We start from the raw sequence: 22,068 nt of genomic DNA, 5'->3' as shown, positions 1-22,068 counted from the left end.
AACATGTGTCTTATTTATCTCACTATGTTCTCAAGATGCATCCATTTACCTATGATATGAAAGTGTCAAGTTTATCTTTCTTTGTGGCTGAGTAGTACTCCATTATATAAAAATACAACATCTTTTTTTATCCATTTTCTGAGTTGATGGACATTTAGGTTGTTTCTTTTTTTTTTAATTCAGGTTGTTTTTAAGATCTGATTATTACAAAATGTGCTGCTATAAATATGGATGCACATATATCACTGTGGTATGATGTTTTTAATTCTTTTGGAAAGATACCCAGAAGGGGCTGAGTCAAATAGGATCTCTAGTGCTAGTTTTCTAAGGAATTTCCATTCTGAGTTCCACAGTGGTTGCACCACACTGCATTTCCATGAACAGTGGAAAAAGATTCCTTTTTTCCCATAGCCTCTCTAGCATTTGTTATTACTGGATTTCTTGGTAACAGGCCATTCTTTCTGGAATGAGATTTAATCTCAGTATTGTTTTAATTTGCATCTCTCAAATGACTAGTGATGTGGAACATTTTTTCACATATTTATTTACTGTTTGTATTTTTTCATGGTATGGCATTTTAAAAGGTAATTTGAAATCACATATTTTTCCAGTATCAAAAATTTTTAAAAAGTTAAAACCACCAAACCAACCAACCAACCAACCAACCAACAAAAGCGGGGACAAGGGCAGATGATACTACATTAAAAACTCATTAGGAAGGGTGTGGGGAACCATAGAGATGACTACTTGACTCTCCTTGAAAAGAAGAGCAACTATCTCCATTTTGGGTAAACTCCACCCTATCTCCATGTATTGATATGTACAGAGCTGGCTAGGCTATTTCTTGGTCCCTTCAATTTGCTTTAAGCAATGTAAAGTGGGCTGGTGGAGCAGCTGATGTGTAATCTCCGAAGCAAGGCAAAAGGTCAGTGTTTTCTGGCCCAGTGACTTCCCAAATATGTGGTGGAGCTGGGTGAGATGGAGAGCCGTGCTCCATGCTATCTGCTGGGACTGAGCCTTGAGAAAGAGGCTGTGACTTCCCAGGGCAAAAAGAATTGTACATCAGAACTGAAATACTAGATCCCAAATGATTAGAAACGACCTCAGTTGTGCTATGCAGACTACTGGCTCTGCATTACTTGCCCTCTAAATATTGCTGAGGTAATCTCAGACTTGCTACTTAGCCGAGCTCATCATAGTCATAGAAGTCGCGTGTATCTCACCTCTCTCACTGTCACTCATCCCTGAGCCACTCCCCTCATGGAGAATTAATAAAACCTGGGAAGAGCTCTGGGTTGAGGGTCTTTGTTCTGGTGAATCACCATCTTGGCTAGACTTAGGACCCCTTGTATATATGTATCAGTGACTTTATTCTCGTCATCGGTTGCATTGAAGTGGTAGACTGGAATTAATTCATTAGAATTCCAGCAAATTTCTCCTTGGGGTTACGATTATAAACCTTCCTAGATTGTGATGAGGATGGGAAAGGGTTCTCTATAAGGGGTGATACGAAATTGTAGAGAAGCCAGGTGTGATGGCACACACCTATAATTCCACACTCACAGCTGAGTTGGAGTACCACAAGTTCAAGGCCAGCCTGAGCTACAATGCAGTGAGTTTAAGGTCAGCCTTAACTACAAGGTAAAAGCCTGTTTCAAAAAAACAAAAGGAAAATGACTTTAGAAAACAGTGAAAACTGTTTTAGACTGACCTTATAGGATTCAGCCCTTAATCTTTCTTATAATTCCTAAAATTCTGAGACTACAACTAAAACTTTAAACTCTGGAGAGAGCACTCTTCCCTCTTATTTCTCTGTCTACTTAACTTTTTCTGCCTAAACAGTGCTGTATTGGCTTCAGGTAATAAGTAGAAAACTAAAGGGAAAAAAGGAAATTAAAGGTGCTAAGAATAGTAAGTATTTATACTCCTACAGAGGAATGAGATGCACTCACACAGCAGAGGTTTAAACAGGGTAACAGCTAAGGATCTAGGTCAGCAGCATAAGCACCGCCTGGAAAGCACAAGGTCATGAGTTTGATCCTGGGTACTAAAAAAATAATAATAAATAAAAATGAAAATTAAAAAACTTTGTTTACTACACCTGCTAACAGTGATGATGGTTTAAAGCTTTCAATGATAACAAATAGCCTGCTGTGCCACAGGTGCCACCGTGTAAGAGAATGAATAAAGTTCCAGAAAAGAGAATCAGCCCATGGTTGCACCATAAAATACATGATGCATGTTAAACTTCTATAGTGCACCCCTCCAATTCTTCTGGCTTCAGAAAAATGCAAACTACAGAACTGGGCTCAGTGGTGGATGCATGTAATACCAGCATTTAGGAGGCTGAAGCAGGAGAACAGGGAGTTTAAGGCTGGCCTGGGCAAGATCGAGACCCTGTCTCAAAAAGGAGGAGCAGGGATTCCACTCAGTGGCACAAGCACCAAGCTGGCAAGCACAAGGTTGTGAGTTCGATCCTCAGTACCAAAAAAAAAAAAAAAACCTGCAAAATACTTATCCCTCAAGTCATGGTCTCAAAAATGGAGAACACTTTCAAGAAAGTACATAAATTCCAGTGGAGCAAATATACAAAAAGAACAAGATCGAAAATCAAGTGCAGGCTGGGCATAGTGGCTCACACCTGCTATCCTAGCAATCTAGAGGCTGAGGCAGGAGGAGTGGTTAGAGTTTAAGGCAAATCTAAGCTGCACGGCAATGATGCCTCAAAAACCAAAGCAAACCCCACAAGGCTGGAAAGGGAAAAAAAAGGTTACAAGGCAAAAAGATGACTAAAAGTAACATAAAACACTAAAAGGCACCTAAGATAGCCTAGTACATTTCACTGCCTAAAGTGATTTCCCAAAACTGCCCCCTACTACATAAATAAAGCATTACAGAATTAGCAAATTAAACTGAAACAACAAAGAAAGGATACACTATTCAAACTAAACATATTACTTAAGGAATTTGGGGACAGGGTCAGATTTGAGACAGGGTCTTGCTATGTGGTTCAGGCTAGCCATTGCACTCATTATGTAGCCCAGAGCAGCCTGAACTCTAGATGATCCTCCTCCTGCCTCAGCCTCCAAAGAGCTGGGACAACAGGAGTATACTATGACACCCAGCTAAAAAAAAGTTCTGAATGAAAATTTTTTTAAAGACTTACTAAAACAACTGAAAGTAATAGCTATAGAAAACAAAGTAATAAAATACAAAGTTAACTTGTGTCCCTAGAGTCCAATAAATGTGAGACAGGGCTGGGGATTTAGCTCATCACATAAGCGCCTGCCTGGCAAGCACAAGGTTATAAGTTCGATTCATCTACAGAATAAAACTGCATTCTGAAAATTCTGTTGTGCACCATGGAACACTAAGACATACTGTAGTTCTGCTCCGTAGAAAGCAAGGTAGGGAAGGGAAATGGGGCTATCGCCAATGCAGCAAATATTCTTGACTCACTGCCTAAGTTCATACAGGAAAAAAAAAAAAGTGACCCAATACACAGACAAGGTACAGTCTAAAAATAAATGTCTTTTAACATACAAGCAAGATGGGGGGGGGGGGTGGCACCCCTGGGCAGGATGCGGCAGTTAGGAGTTAGAAGCCAGCACAGGCTCCAGTCAGTTCAAGGCCAGCATGAACTAGATAAGGGGGTCTCTGTCTTCAAAAATCAATGCAAAAGGTTTAAAAACACAAAATGCAAAAAATTTAGCAAAGAAAGTGATATCACCATGGGATACTGAAGGCCTTTGTTTCAAAGCAGACGTTAAATACAGAAATGGAAATATGTCATTAAAATATCACATAATAGTCTGAACCAAACAGTACCTGCACAAAAGTTCCTTCCTTGTTGACTGGTTTTCTTGAAACAATCAGACTTTCTTCTCCTGTCCTAAATAAATGCTGCTCAATTCTCCACCTCAGAAGTGAGCACAGATGGGCTTAAGGCAATCAGGACAAATCCATTTTCTGTAGCCACTGACTGCTTTTGGCCTGGGATTGGTTTACTTCAGGACAGACAAACAGAAGAGAAATTTTTCTTGATGACTGCTGAGAATATTCTCACTCAAAAAGGTTCTCCCTTCCTGGCTTTAAATGATGAAATGTTAGGCCGTGACCCCAGTAAAACTGCAGTAACCTGACAACATAACTGAAAAGCCAAGAGAATCCCAACAAAGTCAACAAAGCACTGTCACCATGGAACTGGCTATTATTAAATTAAGCATATCTGAGCTTATGCAAAACAATAAACTTCCAAGTGTTTAAGCCATTGATTCGAGTATACTATTACTTGCAGCTAAAAGCCTTCAAACTAGAAAAACAATCTCAACTCTCCAATGTCTTGTTTGTTTGGGGTATTAAATAATAACTTAAAAGTACTTTTAAAAAATAATTCTCTTATGTTAAAATTTTATGTGAAGCTCAATAATATTACCTATTTTTCTTTCCTTTAGCTCATGTTAACAAAATAACTTTATTCCTTTCATCTATCTATGCTTAAAAGAAATTTGGAATTGTTCACTTAGTAATCATGGCCTGGTGAAATCTCAAGTGTTCTTTTTCAACTTTCATTTTTAATTGCTCTGCCCTGTGTAATTCTCTATAATTAAATTCATGGCTTTTAAGAAAGCTAACATGAAGTAGAAACAGCCATCTATTCAACAAACTTTTTTTTTTTTTTTAAGGTAAGGTCTTACTATGGAGTTCAGATTTGCCTTGAACCTGCTTATGTAGCCCAGGCTGGTTTTGAACTCATGCGATCCTCCTGCCTCAGCCTCCGAAGCACTGGGATTACAGGCATCATCATGCTCCACTTCATCAATTTTTTTGTCCCATTTTCATATTAGTACATGCCTGCAGAACTTCCTAGGGAGCTGGTCCATGGACATTCTTAGTTCTTTATCATCCCTTTCCCCTCCCACCATCACTGAGCTCTCTCTTTATTTTGTTTTGCTCTTATGTATATTTTGGAAGCACAGCATGTGGGGCACACCTGTAATCCCAGCACTCAGAAGGCTGAAGCAAGCAAGTTTGCAACCAGTCTAGGCTAAAAAGTGAACTCAAGGCCAGCCTGAACTGCACAGTGAGACCCTGTGTCAAAACAACCCTCGCCCCCAAAAAAAGTTATTTTTGATTTCTCCTATGAGAGAAACCATGCAGTATTTAAAGTCTGATTTATTTCACTTAACATTAACCTTCTCAAGGTGTACGCATTTTCCTACAAATGACCCAAACTTTATTCTTCAAAGCAGTACATATACATATACACATATATACAATATATATACATATACACATTTTCTTTATTATGTGTCCTGTAATTAGACACTGCCCAACTTAAATGTGCCCATTTCACTGGGTCCAAACCAGGGCAATCTGGCTGACATGGTGTGCAGTGTTTGGATCCATCTCTTGGTTCCTCTGGATATTTAATGTCTCTAATGCTTTCTTTTATAGGGATTAATACAAATAAGCATCAGTGACCAAAGAAGCAAAACTTTTAAAGAAGGCAGACTCACAGAAAAATTTTAAGCCCCTGATTGGTGCCTTAGAAAAAGACTGTCAATCAAGAATATCTACTTTGGACTTAGCTGTAAATGAAAAAGCAAGCACTGCATAAAGCCACTCAAAATTAGAGAATTATGTCTCAGGAGACAATGCTACAAATGTCTCTAGTTTCTGTATGTCTTTCAAGGAAAGCAATAGTTGTGCATTGTCTGGGCTTTTTCAAGTTGCTGTTACAGTGACTACATATCCTAAGGAGACAGCAAATCTATCTTAGAAGCAAAGGGCAGCCATGCTTTATTGTCCATTATAGAAGATTCAGATGACCCAAAATATTTACTATATGGTTGCTTAGAACAACCAACTCCTGTGTCATCTGCCTATGTTTACCCATCTCATACATTGTTGGGTACAATCCCAACCAAGAGGAGCAGCACATACAGAAACACTGGTGAGATACACAAATTGCTCCTGGGTGGTCAACAAAAACAATGTGGAATTCCAGGAAAACTAAGGGAAGCCAGTTTCAGCAAAAGACTTAAAAGTAGCAGAGGTCATTAAGAGATGCAGAATCTCCACACAAAAGCCCTCAGAGCCAATGGAGAAAGGCTAAGCAGAGCTGGGGGATTACAGTGGATTATTACTGAGTTTAGTTATTGCTTTTATAACCCCAACGGTATAGACTGAATTCAATTACACAGACTCACAGTGCTCAGCAGGTTGTCTTAGATATTCTAATGCCTCCTTGCCATACCATTCAAATCCAAGGTCAGTTTGAACACCTGTGCCAAGGCCTCCAACCTATGTTTGAAGTGGTTCTCCAGAAGGACCTAAATTCCCCAGTCATTTGCTCACAAAAAGCTCAGTGCAAGTGCCCTGTCCTCTGACTTCCAAAACTTTTGACTGTTGCTAAGTTAGAAACCTTAAATTCAACTGATCTGATTGTAATCTGATTATAATCACAATCAAATTAGGTGAAAAACTCCAACAAAATTCATATCTGAAAAACAAAAAAAAGCTTATAAGAACTATGTGAACAGGTTCACAATGTCAAGTTCTTCTGGTCATCAAAGAAAAATGGTGGTCTCTTCAGATTCCCACTTCAAAAAAAGGAGAATGGACACCTTCCTGAGTTCTTCATGTACTGGAGGCTCTTCGTGTCTCACTCCATATTCTACTTAGTCCTTTGCGTCAATAATCCTGCAAATACGCACCTTCTGCAGGACAGCCACAGCAGCAGTCTGCCACACCAGCAGTCTGCCCTGGAGGCTGTGTGAAACACTCTAACTCTGAGGATCCTGCAGTCCTCACTATGGCATCTGAGGTGTGATTTTCCACACACATGACTTTACCAACTGGATTCTCTAATATATACACACACACACACACACACACACACACACACACACACTCATTAAGGTTTTAAACACACAGTCTCTATTACAAGGCTAGCAAGAACACTCCTTTTTGCAAAGCAGCTGCTAGCTTACTGTTGGGTTCCTGCTGAAACTGAATACCAGACCCAGGTAGCTTGCCTGACTCACCAGTCTTAAAATTCTTAACACAAAGTGAGACTTAAAACAATGTAAGAAGGGCCCCAAACCCTTACTTGTCAAATAACAATAACATATTCTGGTCTTGCCCCCAAAGCATCTCAACACCACAAGTACAAACAGCACCATTCACAAAGAAGACACACTAATGCCAGGGAGGGTAATATATACACACCCACAGTCCTAGCTACTGGGGAGGTTGAGTCAGGAGAATCATGTGAGCCCAGGAGTCTGAGGACACCTTGGGAAACATAGGAAGCATGGAGTGTGGGGAGAACCACATAACAAAGGAAAAAGTAGGCAAGTGCTGGATTTGGATTCAAAGAAAATGACCCACAATATACATTCAAACAAACTGCATTTTCTTTTAATGTTAGATATTCCAATATATCAGTCAGTGCTTTAAGCAGAGCAGTATCACTTAAATTACCTGACAGCTTTTACTTACCAAGCCACCTGCTAATTTTAACAGCACTGAAACTATTAATTTGATTTATTATCACATCATATATACATCCAACCTAACCTATTTTGAGCTCCAGATTCACATGTATAAGTGCATTGAAATTTTTTGCCACTCTACTAAATCTTTTGTTTATCTTTGTTTTTGTTTTTTGAGGTTTTGCTGTGTAGTTCAGACTGGCTTTGACCTCACTATGCAGTCGATACTGGCCTCAAACTCTTGGGGATCCTCCTGTTTCAGTCTCCCAAGTGCTAGGATTAGAGACGTTTGCCACTACAACCAGCCCTACCACTTAATGTGACTGAAATCAGACTTGTCAGCTCTTTTTATAAAAAGTCTGAAATATTCGTGAAGTTCACAGGACACTTTTGAGTCCCTACTTATATTTATGATACTACTTTACTAAGCAAGACAACCTGTACATCTATCACATACAGCACACCCTTTCTCAGCATTGCCAATGAGCACTCAGCTATACAGATTTTATTCTTTCAGCAACAAAGACAGTGATGGCAAACCTTTTAGAGCTTTCTACAATAAAATAAACAGCCCACCACAGCTCATATGCCATAGTTTCACCATCACTAACCTAGGATGTCTTTTCTTCTTTCAACTCACCAGCTATTTATAAGCTTAGTTCAGGTTTCATTACTTTTAATCTGATTCAGGTTAACATGCTTAATTAAGCAACATATTACAGTGGTTAAGAGCAGACTGAAGGAACCAAACCATCTCACTTCAATTTCAGCTTTGTCTTACTAACTATATATTTTGTTTGTTCACGCTACTCACTGCCTTTGTGCCTGTTTTCTGTTTTTTAAAAATAAAAACAATGTTATCTACCTCACTCGTTTGTGAGTGAAAATTACAAGAGTTAATACACACATGCAGTACTTAGTACAGTATCCAGCATACAGTAAGCACTAACATGCACATTAGTTTTGTTACTTCTAGGGAACTCCTGGTCATCATCATGGAAATATTTCCACAAATCAATCTATTTCAGTCACTAAGTAAACACTTTACACAACATTTGCCAAATAAACTTCTAGTGTAGTTGCCATCACTAAACTATCTAATGCAAACTCCTCAACTGCACCCATCCCAATCTGTATTTTCAGGCTTATCATTTCTAGATTATCATTCTTGGTTTGTTATCTGTTAAACAAACTAAACCTTCCTTACATTCCAAACATTGTGAATGTTTACAATTTTAAACTCTAAAAATACTGTGATGTCATTCACAATGCAAATCACTGACTTTCAGCCATTTAGCACTTCTATCACCTCACAGGTGGTGCTGGTGAAATTCCCATAAGCCTGTGATTTTCCTCTTCCTAGCTCTACCTCACTCAGGATTACCTTATTTGTTTTATCCATTCATCCTATACCAGGTTAGCAGTTCTCAGCTTTAGAAACTCTACTGACTTTACACTTTAAAAAAAAATCTATGGGGCTAAGGCTGTAACTCAGTGGTAGAGCACTTGCCTAGCATGAATGAGGCCCTGGATTCAATCCTCAGCACCATTATCCCCTCCAAAAAAAGATATGGCTGTACAATATGGAAGAGTTTAGATTCTGAAATAGGCATATAGAAGAATCTAGTTGGTAAAAACCATTAACTGACCTATTTTACTGTCCAAAATTATGTCAGATATATTGTTTCTGAGCAGATTTTGCTAAAAGTTAATCAGTTAAGAATAAACTGTTGGACTTCCGGGAGAACATGGCGGACAGATAACAGCAGCTACGGAGGCTCTCTGAAAGACTAGGCTCATAATTCAGGAATGGTGCGGACTAAGGAGTCACAAGCAGGTGGAGATATGCTCTGCTGACTCAGGAACGAACTGTGCTGAGAGAAACCAACTTGGAATGCAGTCCTGGTGCTAAAACAGGAACAGAAAAGCCTCGGTGTGGAGGCTGGACACCACGCCATTGGAAGCGGCGATTTGGGTTTCCCGCTGTGCGGCAACTGCCTCTACAGCGGCTCGGCAAGGAGAGAGACACGCAGAAGCCCTAAGAACGGGAGTCTGTGAACGGAGTCGAAAACCGGACGGGCAGGGAGTCGTGCACTGACTTGTGGTGAGGTGAGTGAGAGAAACTGACACTATACCACAGTTTGACTCCAGCGGAGGACTTTCTGGGCCCGGGCAGTCCTGTGGGAGCAGGGCGCGGTGGCGACTCCAGCCACACATCCCCCTCTCGGGCGCGATTGGTGAGAAGTGCCTAGCCTGAGTGACGCTGCTGGTGGACCCGGTAGGCTGGCCCAACCCAGATCCCAGAGCCTGACAGTGGCCAGGAGGGGCGACCCCCACATAGGCTGCCTGGTCTGTAACTCCCTGATGCGCTGCAGTGGGCGGGAACGCCTAACCAGAGCAATTCGATCAGGCTGTGGCTGACAGGGAGAGAAGCTGGGTCTCCTATATTAGCTTGCATATATAAGGAACAGAGAATATGGGAAAAGGCAGCAATAAGAAAGGCTCCTCGGCCCCCAATTCTGAGAAACAGGCAATAGCGGACACCGCACCAATAGACATAGAGCGCCATATAGAGAGCCTCACAGACCAATTCAGGAATGAAGTTATCAACGACCTGAAGCTAGAAGTATGCAGAATAGTTAGAGAAATGCTAAGCACCACCCAAGAAAAAACAGATGGTGAAATGGAAGAACAGAAAAAGAGGGGAGAATTGTTTGATGGAGAAAACAGAGAAAGCATAGAATACGTGAAGCAGGTTCAAAGGGACTACCAAGAAACTAAGAAGTCTATCGAAGACTGGCATAACAGCTTGAAAGAAACTAAGGACAGATTATCTGAACAGGAAGGCAGACTTATAATATGGGAGAATGAAATGAAAAACTTCTTTAAAATAACAAAGAAACAAACAGCAATAATACAAAGACAAGAAGATGATAAGAGGATCCATAACTTAAGGATTAAGAACATAAAAGAAGAAGTAGGGACACAAACAAATGAACTACAAAAGCTACTCACAGAAATAATCCAGGAGAATTTTCCTAATTTAGCAAAAGGTAAAGATACTCAGATGTATAAGGCATATAGGACCCCAGCTACCTACAACCCAAACAGAGCAACACCCAGGCATATAATAATAAAAATTCCAGAAATTCAATACAAGAACAGAATATTAAAAGCTGTAAGAGACAAGAAACAGACCACTTACAAGGGAACACCCATCAGAATTACAGCAGATTTCTCTGCACAAACCATCAAATCACGAAGAGCGTGGGGGGAAATAATTCAAGCTTTGAAAGATAATAATCTCCAGCCAAGATTGAGATATCCTGCACAACTGTCCCTGGAAATTGATGGAAAAACAAGGTGCTTCCAGGATAAAGAGGCACTGGGGGAATTTGCAACCACCAATTCAATTCTACAGAGAGTATTACAGGATATTCTAAAAAAAGAAAAATACAAAGAATCCAGAAATAGTGGCGGGGAGGCCACAACGAATGGAGCAGAGAACAAAATGAAGAAGACAAACACAGCTACTGACAGAAAAAGAGCTCAACAGAAATGAGGCAGAGAAGATTGGATGATAGGAACAGCTATTTTGGAGAAAATGACATCTTAATAGGTAATAATGATTTAGTATCATCTTGTTTTGAAGTCTCATCTAGCTTTTGTTCTTCTGTCCTCAATGGTCTAAATAGGTTGTATCTTATTGGATTTTATTATGTATGATAGTATAAGCAAAAACCTTTTAAAGACAAGGAGATTATACAGAAACCATTGTTCATTTTCTGTTAGTCGATTCTAAATACTCTGTAATGCTGTCATTCTCTTAAATGGTTTTACATTGTTTTGATATACTCAATGCTACAGTATACGAAGTTGTACTCAAGGATTTCAAGGAAAGAGACAATATGGTAACTACTTTTGGGTCGGGATTATCTGGTGGTGAAACACTATTCTGCTTAAATGGTTATGTTTTGATCTGCGCTGTTTCGCTGTTATGCCCTCTTTTATCTCAATCTCCACTCCATTGTTTATTTTTATCCTTTTAATTAAAGGAAAAAAAAATAGCAGGATATATTATAGTAACCCACTTTGACTTTCCATTATCTCGATTTGAAGCCCTGTATTACTCTCACCATCTTGTTTTTGACTGATGTTCCCCTATTCTGTTTTGCTGGATAGTATCAGGTTCGAAAGTTTAGGCAACAGCTGTGAAGATAATGAGATTCATTATAACACCCATTCTCGTTGACTTTTATCTACTTTTGAAGACCTACAATGTCTCCAATGTTTTGGTTTTGTCGGTTTTGTTCTTTACTGTTTTGTTCAATTGTATTATAACTAATGGTATAGGCAATTCTATTAGAGATAGCGGGAGGCATTATGGTAACCATTGTTGATCACCTTGTATTATGTTTTCACATTATCTATTATGTCCACCTTTTTGACTTGACCGATTCTGTTCTGTTATGTCACATTTGGTTTTACTCTCTTCCAAAAAAGTAATAAGAACCGTGAGAGCAATGAAACCCAAAATGTGTAATAGTCATTGTACAAAAGAGAGGAAAAGAAAGTGCTCTAAACTATATAACTGCATGTATATTTAAGTGTATAAGACAGAATATGATATCACAGAGTTTTATGGATCATTGAACAGAACTGTTTGCAGTATCATTGATGGAATGTCCACTTTACAAGCTTTAATTTTGTGACTTGAACAATTATTTCTAAGATGACAATATGTAATCCATTAACTAGTGATTTCGTACTGTTCATTTTTTTTTCTGTAAATCTGTATAACTTGTACCCTTTCTCTGCTTTTTTTTCTTTTCTCCTTAAATAAAAAAAAAAGAATAAACTGTTAAGTTATCATCAAGAACTTTTTTTATAAAAACAATGAATGAATACTAGCAAAGATGGTGGGGGAAAAGGAATCCTCCTGTACTGTCGGTGAGAAGGTAAAGCATAACTGCTATTGGAAATTCGTATGGTGTTTCCTCAAAAAATGCAACACATAAGTATCATTTGACCCACCTATACTACTCCTAGATATATTCTTAAAAGAATTAAAGTCTACATTCTATAGTGATCTGTCGTGAGTGTCTTAGAGCACTCTGAACTCCGGGCAAGGTAAACACGCACACACGCCTGATCGGGACACGGGGGGTACAGTGCTCGGAAAAGAAAGACAGGAGAGACACCTTTACTGTCTGCACCGCGTTACACTGCACTGCACGCACAATCTTTATTTTAGGATTCATATATAGTAAACCCGATCAGTTCACAGAGCCCAGATAATTAAGTAGTGAAAAGGCATTCTTTGTGGCAAGCTACGTGACAGACTACAATGTTTATTCTAAAACTATCTAAGTGAAGTAAATAATCACAACCAGTTCTCATAACTTCTCTAGCCCAGGAAGAAATTCATTAGCTCAAGAATGTTGTTAATTTGTCTGCTGTTAGTGTCACAAAGGGTGGCCAGCCACTTCCTCAAGACTTCTGCAAAACAAAGCCAGCTCACAGTATGGATTCCAGAGGGTGAGGGGTCTCACTGAGAACAGGCATTCCTATTCTACCTCCTTCTCGCATACCAGGGCGGCTATTGTAAATTGCAGGTTAGAGGGGGTTGGGCCTACAAAGTGACACCTCATCCCCCACAGTGATCCACACATACTCAATCTACAATAGCTAAACTGTGGAGATAGCCTAGATGTCTCTCAACAAATGAATGGTTAAGGAAATGTGATAGATACACAATGGAACATTGGTAATAAAGAATAAAACTGTCATTTGTAGCAAAATATATGGAACTAGAAACCATCATGGTAAGTGAAATTAGCTAGACTCAGAAAATTAAATATCACATAATTTATGTAAGAAACCTAAAAAGAAATAAAGAATTAAGATAGGGCTGGGGATTTAGCTCAGTGGCACAAGCACCTGTCTGGTAAGCTCAAGGTCATGGGTTCAATCCTCAGCACCAACAAAAAGAAAACAAAAATAAAGAATTAAGACAGAATGAGAACAGGAATCCAAATGGTAGACTTCTGGAGATGGGACACGGAACAAGCAGGAAAGAGAAATGAGAGAGATGGTGGAAAGGGAGAAGATGGAATGAATGAAGCTGATAAAGGTGTATCAAACACATACATCAACTTCATGTATACAACTATGCACCACAAGGGAGACAGAGACAAAGAAAACAGAAAGGAAGGAAAGAGAAAAAACTACCAGCTGGGCAAGGTGACACACACTCATGATTCCAATTACTAAGGATGCTGAGGCAGGAGAATTTCCAGTCTATGCTCAGCCTGGAAAACTTAGTGAGACCATCCCGGATAAAATTTTTAAAATGGAGTGCCAGTAAAGATGGTGAAAAGGTAACAGCAGGCCACAGAGGCTCCCTGAGATAGTCAACTTAGATTCCAAACTAATATAGCATGAGGAGTCCCAAACGGAGATGGATTGTCTAGATCCAGGAACAAAGGTGAGAAGAACCAATCAAACGTACAATCCTGATGCTACTATTGCAACAGCTAAAGATTTGGCGCTCCCGCTGTAGTGCCCGAACTTGCATGGCTGAGACGTACCAAGCCGCCAGAATTCCCGAGGCTTCTACTCACTGGAAACGCAGTCACACTAAGGTCAGGGGTCCAAGCCAAACTGAGAGCTGAGCTGGCAGGGAACCTGCATCAACCTGTGGGGAATAAAAACCAATCCACAGAGAAAAGGGGAGCCAACAAACGACAACCGGGCAGACTGGCAAAAACAAGGAGTGCAGTGACTTTGGTAGCTGCTCCATGCCCAGACGGGATTGGTGGGGTGTGCTTGGCCTGGGTCACGCCCCTAACGGACACCCAATAAGCTATCCCAAACCAATGGCGGGGGGGGGGGGGGGGGGGGCACACTAACATAGTGAAGGCCTCAGCAGAAGAACTGTAACCAAGAAAGAAATTAGGGCCTCCTATATATATATACACCTGTATAGAAGAAACAAAAAGTATGAGAAGAGGAAGTAACAAGTAAAAGTCCCCAGCCCCCAACCCTGAGAACACTGACCAAGGAAAGGTAAATACAAAGGGGATAGAGGGCAGCAAACATGCAATATCAGACACGGTACCAGTGGACATAAAGAGGTATCTTCAGGAACTCAGAGAGGAGTTCAAAAGTGAAGTATTTAACCAAGTAAAGCAAGATATAAGTAGATTAATAAAAGAAATGCTAAGTACCTCTTAAGAAGACACAGAGGGAAGCATGGAGGAACACAAAAAAAGGGGAGAATTATTTGATGAAAAATATAAAGAAAACATAGAATACATGAAGCAGGTTCAAAGAGATTACCAGGAAATTTAAAACTCTATGGAAAGATGGCAATCTGCTTGAAAGAAACTAAGGATTGATTATCCAAACTGGAGAACAAGTTTGCATTATGGGAGCATGAAAGGAAAAATTTCTTTAAAATATCAAGGAAAAAAGCAGTAACAATACAAAGGCTGGAAGACAACAAGAGGACCTATAACTTAAGAATAAAGAATGTGAATGAAGAAGCAGGGGTACAAACAAAGGAACTTACAAAGGCTATTCACAGAGAGAAAACTTCCCAAACATAGGAAAAGGAAATGATATTCAGATGTATGAGGCATACGGAACTCCAGCTACCTACAACCAAAACAGAGCTACACCCAGGCACATAATAATCAAGATCCCAGAAATCCAATATAAGAACAGAATATTAAAAGCCGTCAAGAGACAAGAAACAGGTTACTTATAAGGAAAAGCCCATCAGAATTACAGCAGACTTCTCGACACAAACCATCAAATCAAGAAGAGCTTGGAGCGAAGTATTTCAAGCTCTGAAATAAAATAACCTCCAGCCCAGATTGATGTACCCTGAAAAACTGTCTCTAGAAATTAGTGGAGAAACAAGATGCTTCCAACACAAAGAGAAACTGGGGGACTTTGTGACCACCAATCCAACTCTACAGAGAATACTACAGGACATCCTAAAGAGAGAAAAAAGTACCTGGATTCCAGGAACACTGGCAGAGAGGCCTCAGTGAATGGAGCAGAAAGTGTAATGAAGAAGACAAACAGACAACTAATGACAGAAAAAGAACACTACAGAAATGAGGCAGAAAAGGTTGGCTATAATCTCTAATATAGATGGTCTTGATACACTGAATTTAAAAAAAGAAAAAAGAATCACAGGTGGAGTAAGATCAGCAGATAGGCTCCACCAAGATGCTCTGTATAGGAAATATAACTAACCTAAAAAAGGGTATATGGACTGAAAATCAAATATGAGAAAACAATGCTCTCTGTGACAGGGAACCAGAGAATAATAGGGGCAACTAGACAAGTATTTGTGGATAGGTTGGAAAAACAGGCTTTAATAGGTAAAGGAATACAACCAGAGATCCAGTTCAGGAGGGAGGAGGTTCAGAACCACTTAGGTACATAGCAGGTTGCTCCTCCCCCCCCACCCCAATTTAAAACAGAGGTTTTAAATTGAAACATTCTCTCTTTGGGTGAGACCCAAAAATGCACAGTACACCTGGGAGAGTAAAAGGAGAGGAACAGTCTTAAAAAAGATGGCAGAAGATATTAATAGTGTATCAAGAATTAAGCCCTTATTACTCACATTGCTCTGCTTAGATAGAACTTATTCTGTCCCAATTTGTCTACAAGCACTAAACCTGAGGGCACAGACAACTATCCCAAAAATATCAGGATATAAAATAGTAATCATCTTTAACTTCCTATTAACTTAATCTAGAGCCTTGAACAACTTATACTGTTTTATCATGACTGGTCTTAGTTAAATCTGGTTTGATTGCTATTTGTTATCGACAGATTTTACTCAAAACTGCTATGATTGACAGTCAAGTCTGAAAGTATAGACAAGTACACTGAAAATGACAAGATTCACTATGAAATTTAAATTTATTCTCTTCTGGTTTACTACCTATTTGGTAGTTTTACACTATCTACTAAGTTGAGTTTCTATTAATACTGTTATATACTGATATATTCAAATATATTTTATCTGATGATATAGCCAATTCTATCAAAGATAACAAGAGACAACATAGTAATCTTGATAGAACTCCTGTAGAGCGGGTTCGTATGTCTTTCATTTTATGTGTCTATAGGAATATGTTTTGTTGTGTCCTGCTTTAAATACAGAAAGAATAGAAATACATGTTAAGACTCATGTAGGCGTAGAACCTATAAACAGTTTACGAGAACTGATCTTATGACACATGACGAAATGAACAAATACTTTAAAGAAAAAGAGACACTAAAATACCCAGTGCTGAGCCTGGAGTGTCATGATGTGAAATCAAGCAATACTAGTATTCTTTGTTCAGAGTAATTTTAGCTGGCTTTGGTTTGTTTAATCTCAACATAAATGAAGATATAGATAACTGTATGTATGTTTAAATGTATAGGACTGATAACCATGTGTTGCTAAGTTTTTGTTAGATAGCTGATCAGAAGTATTTGCAGTCTCACTGTTTGAACTCCCACTTATATGTTCCACGTTTATATCTTGAACAATTATATGTAAGAAAACAATATGTAAACATCAACTAGTGATTACTGTTTATTTTTTCTTTGAAAGTATGTATTATTTCTACCCATATTGTTTTGTTTAGTCTTTCTTTAAATAAAGTTATTTTTTTAATTTAAATAATAAAAGGATAGTAAAAGGGGAGCAATTGTCTAAAAATGGAAGGCAGTGGCCATTGTTTATCTTTTATCATGATTTGAAACCCATATTGTTTTCATTTTTCTGTTTAGTTTGGTTTTATTCTGTTCCAGTTTGTCTTCTTGTATTAGATTTGATGGTATGGACAGCTATTCCAAAGATAGCAGGATATATTATGGTAACCATTTATTATTTCCTATTAACTTGATTTTGAAGCCCTGTATTGCTTTTACTATCTTGTTTTGACCGATTTTACTCTATTCTGTTTTGTTTGCTAGTATCAAGTCTGAGGATATAGGCAACTGCTTTGAAGACAATATGATTCACTATGATACCCAGTCTGCTCTATTAACTTCTTTTGAAGTCGTGTAATGTCTCCAAAGTTTCATCTTTATTGGTTTTGTTCTGTACTGCTTTGTTCAATTTCATGATACCTGATGATATGGGCAATTCTTTTGAAGATAGCAAGAGGCATTATGATAACCATTGTTGATCACATTGTATTTTGTTTTTATATCATGTACTATGTCCATCCTTTTGTTTTGACTGACCCTATTTTGTTTTGTTACATTTGGTTTTATTCTCTTCAAAAAAAAAGTAGTAAGAACTGAAGGAGTAATAAAACCAGAATGTGTAATTGTTATTTTAAAAAACAGAGGGAAAGAAAGTGCTCTAAAAGCTGTAACTGCATGTATGGTTAAGTGTGTAAGACAGATAACCATATTACCAAGTTTTGTTGGATTGTTGAACAGAACTGTTTGCAGTTTCACTATCTGAACGTCTACTTTGTATGCTTTAATTTTGTAGTTTGAACAACTATTTCTAAGATGATAATATGTAATCTACCATCTAGTGATTTATTTTTTTTTAAATTCTGTATTATTTCTACCCTTTTTTTCTTTTCTTTTTTTTCTCTTTAAGTAAAATTTTTTAAAAATTTAAAAATTTTAAAAATGACTACGGGTACAGCTCAATGGTAGAGTACCCCTGGATTCAATCCCTAGCAAGTAGGAAGGAAAAGGAAAAAAGAAAACAAAAACTAAAAAACACAGGTATTTCAACAACAAAATTTCAGTAGAACAGTAAAGCCTTTAATAATTGCAAAGTAGGAAAAGTAGGAAAGAAAAACAAACAAACAAAAAAAGCAGCTATTTCAACAACAGCAAAATTTCAGTAAAACAGTAAACCCTTTAATAATTGCTTTGTGCCAGGCATGGTGGTGCATGACTGCAATCTCAGCACTTGAGAAGGTGTTATATTTGTGTCTGAGTGTCCCGACAGAATCTTGTGCAGTCATGGAGGCAGCTATATCTAGCATTTGTGGTTGGTTTATTGTCTAGCACTGGGATTGGCAATGTGAGTGCTGCATTTGTCCAAGATTAGGTAGTCAACATACGATATAAAAGAGGAAGGAGGCGTGCTTTTCTCCTTTTACCCTTTTTACTGTGGTCACTTCTGGTATCTGCCACAGCCATCATGTTGCCCTTTAGTCATACCACCCTGCCTTAGGGCCAACTGATTACGAACTGAAATTTCCACAAACTGTGAACTGAAAAACCTTTCCTTCCCCCATTTTGGGTGTTAAGTATTTTGTCTCAGCAACAAGAGAAAAGTAACCAAAACAGGCAGCGAGTCAAGAGGATGGCAGTGAGTTCAAGGTCAGCCTGAACTGCATAGCAAAACCCTGTCTCAAAAAAAAAAACAGGGGCTGGGGATTTAGCTCAGCAGCATAAGCGCCTGCCTTGCAAGCAGGCAGTCGTGAGTTCGATCCCTGGTACCGATAAAAACGAAAAAGACAAAAAAAAAAAAAACCCTCCTGCTCCCCCCGCAAAAAACTGCTTTGTAATTATTTTGTCTCAAATACTAAATTCCTCTTTTACAACTTTAAGTGAATTAACTTTAAAATAAATCTGTTGCAAACTACCAATAGTTGTGCATTTGAGGATACAGCTCTGTGCTGTAACATCTGTGCAACACGCATGAGGCACTGAGTTCAATCCCTAGCACCACTACTACAACAACAAAATAGTTTTTATACACACAGACAATCCCTAGCACCACTACTACAACAACAAAATAGTTTTTATACACACAGACAATAAAAACTAAAATAGGGGCCTTGGAGGTTGTCTTGCCACCAGTTCAGAGTGGGGAAATTCACTTGGGATTTAGGCGCCCCAAGGAAGAGACACAGATCCATGGACTGGGTTAACAAACACCTTTTATCCAGCTAGTTAGTTAGCCACAGTACATCTGTCAGCCGCTCCTGCGGGCCCAGCCACTGTATGAGTACTCACAGCAGTCTTTGCTCCCAGGAGTCTACACTAATACCAAACTACACAATGGTGGCTACATGCCAACACCAATCTCAGTTACATTGTGTGAGTTATTTCTGCCCATCAGCACTGACCCTGGCTACAGAAGTTAATGGCAATGGGTAACAGGAGAGGCACCTACACTAGAGTTCGGCTGACCAAGAACCCACTGCCTCCAGATCTTTTTCACCTCATAGAACTACCTCCTAAAACCTGAGTGCTGTTATCAACCAAAACACCCTGATGAAAGGCTACATAACCTGAAGTCACATTTTTACTGTACTTGTTCTTTGACTCCACTGAGTCCTCCAGGCCCTCTTGCTCCAATATTTCCTTCAAATCTACATGCCTCTGCACCTCTAGTTTGACTACTATGTTCTCCAGCTTCAATCTCGTTATTTTAAAACACTTTAGAAAATGACTGGCCTCTTTTTACACCAATATGCCTACCTCTTATCTCTCAAAATGTTCTATCTGTACCTACGTTCTCTACTGCATTACTCAGGTAATTTAGTTATTCACTTGTCTACATGCTTTTGTTCTTCTCCATCCAAATCAGAATCCCAAAATGTCAAGGACCAACTACCCATATTTTCAAGACACAGGATGGTGAACATTTTCTAAGACAACCATACAGTCTCACCTACTCAGGAAGCTGCAGCAAAGACTAATTTAGCCAGGGGGTTCAAAGACCTGCCTGAGCTAAAAAATGAAACAACCAGTCTCAAAAAAAAAAAAAAAGGGTAAGAAATAGTAGGGAGTGAGACAGTCTATAAAACCTCTATATTATAATAAAACCTCTATATTAGCACTTACCATTATACCATCATTATAAAAGTCTTACACCAAATATTTCAAACACAAGCAAACAAGTCTAATGAACTTAAGAGTATGTTTACTTCATTCATAGTATGCTCATTTTATAAATTAAAATAAAGCTCTGTTGTTCAAAATAAAATACAAAAAGCCATTTTAGGCTCGACAACAAAAAGTTAAGTTGTAAGTTTAGTATATGCTAACAGTAAAATTCAAATAGTTCTCACATACTTCTAGAATCCAAAGCTAAACAAACAAGTAAATGCAATGTTTTTAAAATAGCATTCAACAACATCTGCAAGTAATTCATAAAATGCAAATTCTAATTTATTCAGGCAGGGACTGATAAGTGCGTAAGTATTACACTACATTCAACATTTAATAATTGCACTTTGAGCAACACAGAAAGACATAAATACAACCACACAGTGAACACCTCTAAAACTAGACACCACTCATGAAATGAGCAGAAGCCCATTAACATAAAATTTCAAAATAAAACAAAAAGAGATTTCTCTCTTCACATTTTATAAGACGACTTATACTTAAGAACCTTCAGTTGGGGGCTGGGGATTTAGCTCAGCAGCATAAGCACCTGCCTTGCAAATGCGCAGTCATGAGTTCGATCCCCGGAACCAAAAAAAAAGAACCTTCAGTCCATGATTGGGGGGTAGGGTTACTGGGGATCAAATTCATGATCTTGCACTTGCCAGGCACTCACTGCTGGGCTATATTCCTGGCCCCCAGTTCCCCAGTTTGTGGTCTTAAAAAGCTTAAATAAAGTCTCACAGTGTCTCTTTCTAAAACCGCTGACTAGACTGAATCTATCATTTTTCATCAGCAATTCAAATGACAAATGTAAGTCAGGTCCTTTATTGTCACTTTATCACAAACCACTTTCCTCATAAAGAAGTCAAAATATATATACTTCCTCCTTAAGATCTAAAATAAGTATATTTAGATTGTATTAACTGCCCTAAACTTGAGCATAAAGTTCTTCCTAGTACTTCAGTCATCAAAAAATTTATATCAAAACCACTTAAATTTTTTAATTTACCTTGGGAAAAAACATAAGCTCAAACCAAACGTTCTTAAATATACATTAGCATTTCCCAGATCCTAAATACTTACAAATTTGAAAATACTTAAGTGATCTTATTTCTAAAGACAATCTACATCAAAACTAGTTTGTATTAACAGTGTAAAAATTACTTTTTCCCATTTGAGGAGGTTCTTTTATCCTCACTTCTATTAAACAAAAATCATAGTATCTTTTTACTATACTAGCAATATTTTCTACTGTATTTCTATTACAAATCGCCAGGGATTTAGCTCAGCAGTGTAAGTGCCTGCCTTGCAAGCACGCAGTCATGAGTTCAATTCCCGGTACCAAAAAAAAAAAAAAAAAAAAAGAAATTACAAATCAAGTACGAATAATTACACAATATTCAGTTTTAGCCTATTAAAAATTAATCACATCCTTTAAGTAAAGAATGTTAAGCAGAACAATAGGTAAGTCAGAAGAAGATAGATTAGTACTTAGACAAGGTTTTAGTGTTTTAAATTAAAACACAAAAGTACTCTCAAACAAATGGTGTAACGTTTGGCTACTAGAAAAATAATATACCATTAGTACCACTAAAAAAAGAAAAATCAGCCAAGACTGCAGAACTTCAAAATTGTTCTACATGAAGGAGAAAAGCTAATGCAATCGTTACTTACATGT

General features: G+C 38.3%; 1 protein-coding gene across 16 annotated transcripts in view; it reads right to left on the bottom strand.

Moving 5' to 3' along the window:
* Window positions 1-22,068, bottom strand: part of Mllt10 (MLLT10 histone lysine methyltransferase DOT1L cofactor) — a 201,467-nt gene that overhangs the window by 108,065 nt on the left and 71,334 nt on the right. The window lies entirely within an intron of this gene.

The sequence above is a fragment of the Cavia porcellus genome, unplaced genomic scaffold (genome assembly GCF_034190915.1).
Source record: "Cavia porcellus strain 051 isolate PalLab524CR breed Dunkin Hartley unplaced genomic scaffold, mCavPor4.1 scaffold_27, whole genome shotgun sequence".
In the NCBI taxonomy this organism is placed as follows: Eukaryota; Metazoa; Chordata; class Mammalia; order Rodentia; family Caviidae; genus Cavia; species Cavia porcellus.
The sequence above is the reverse complement of the archived record's forward strand: the minus strand, read 5'-3'. Positions and strand labels throughout refer to the sequence as shown.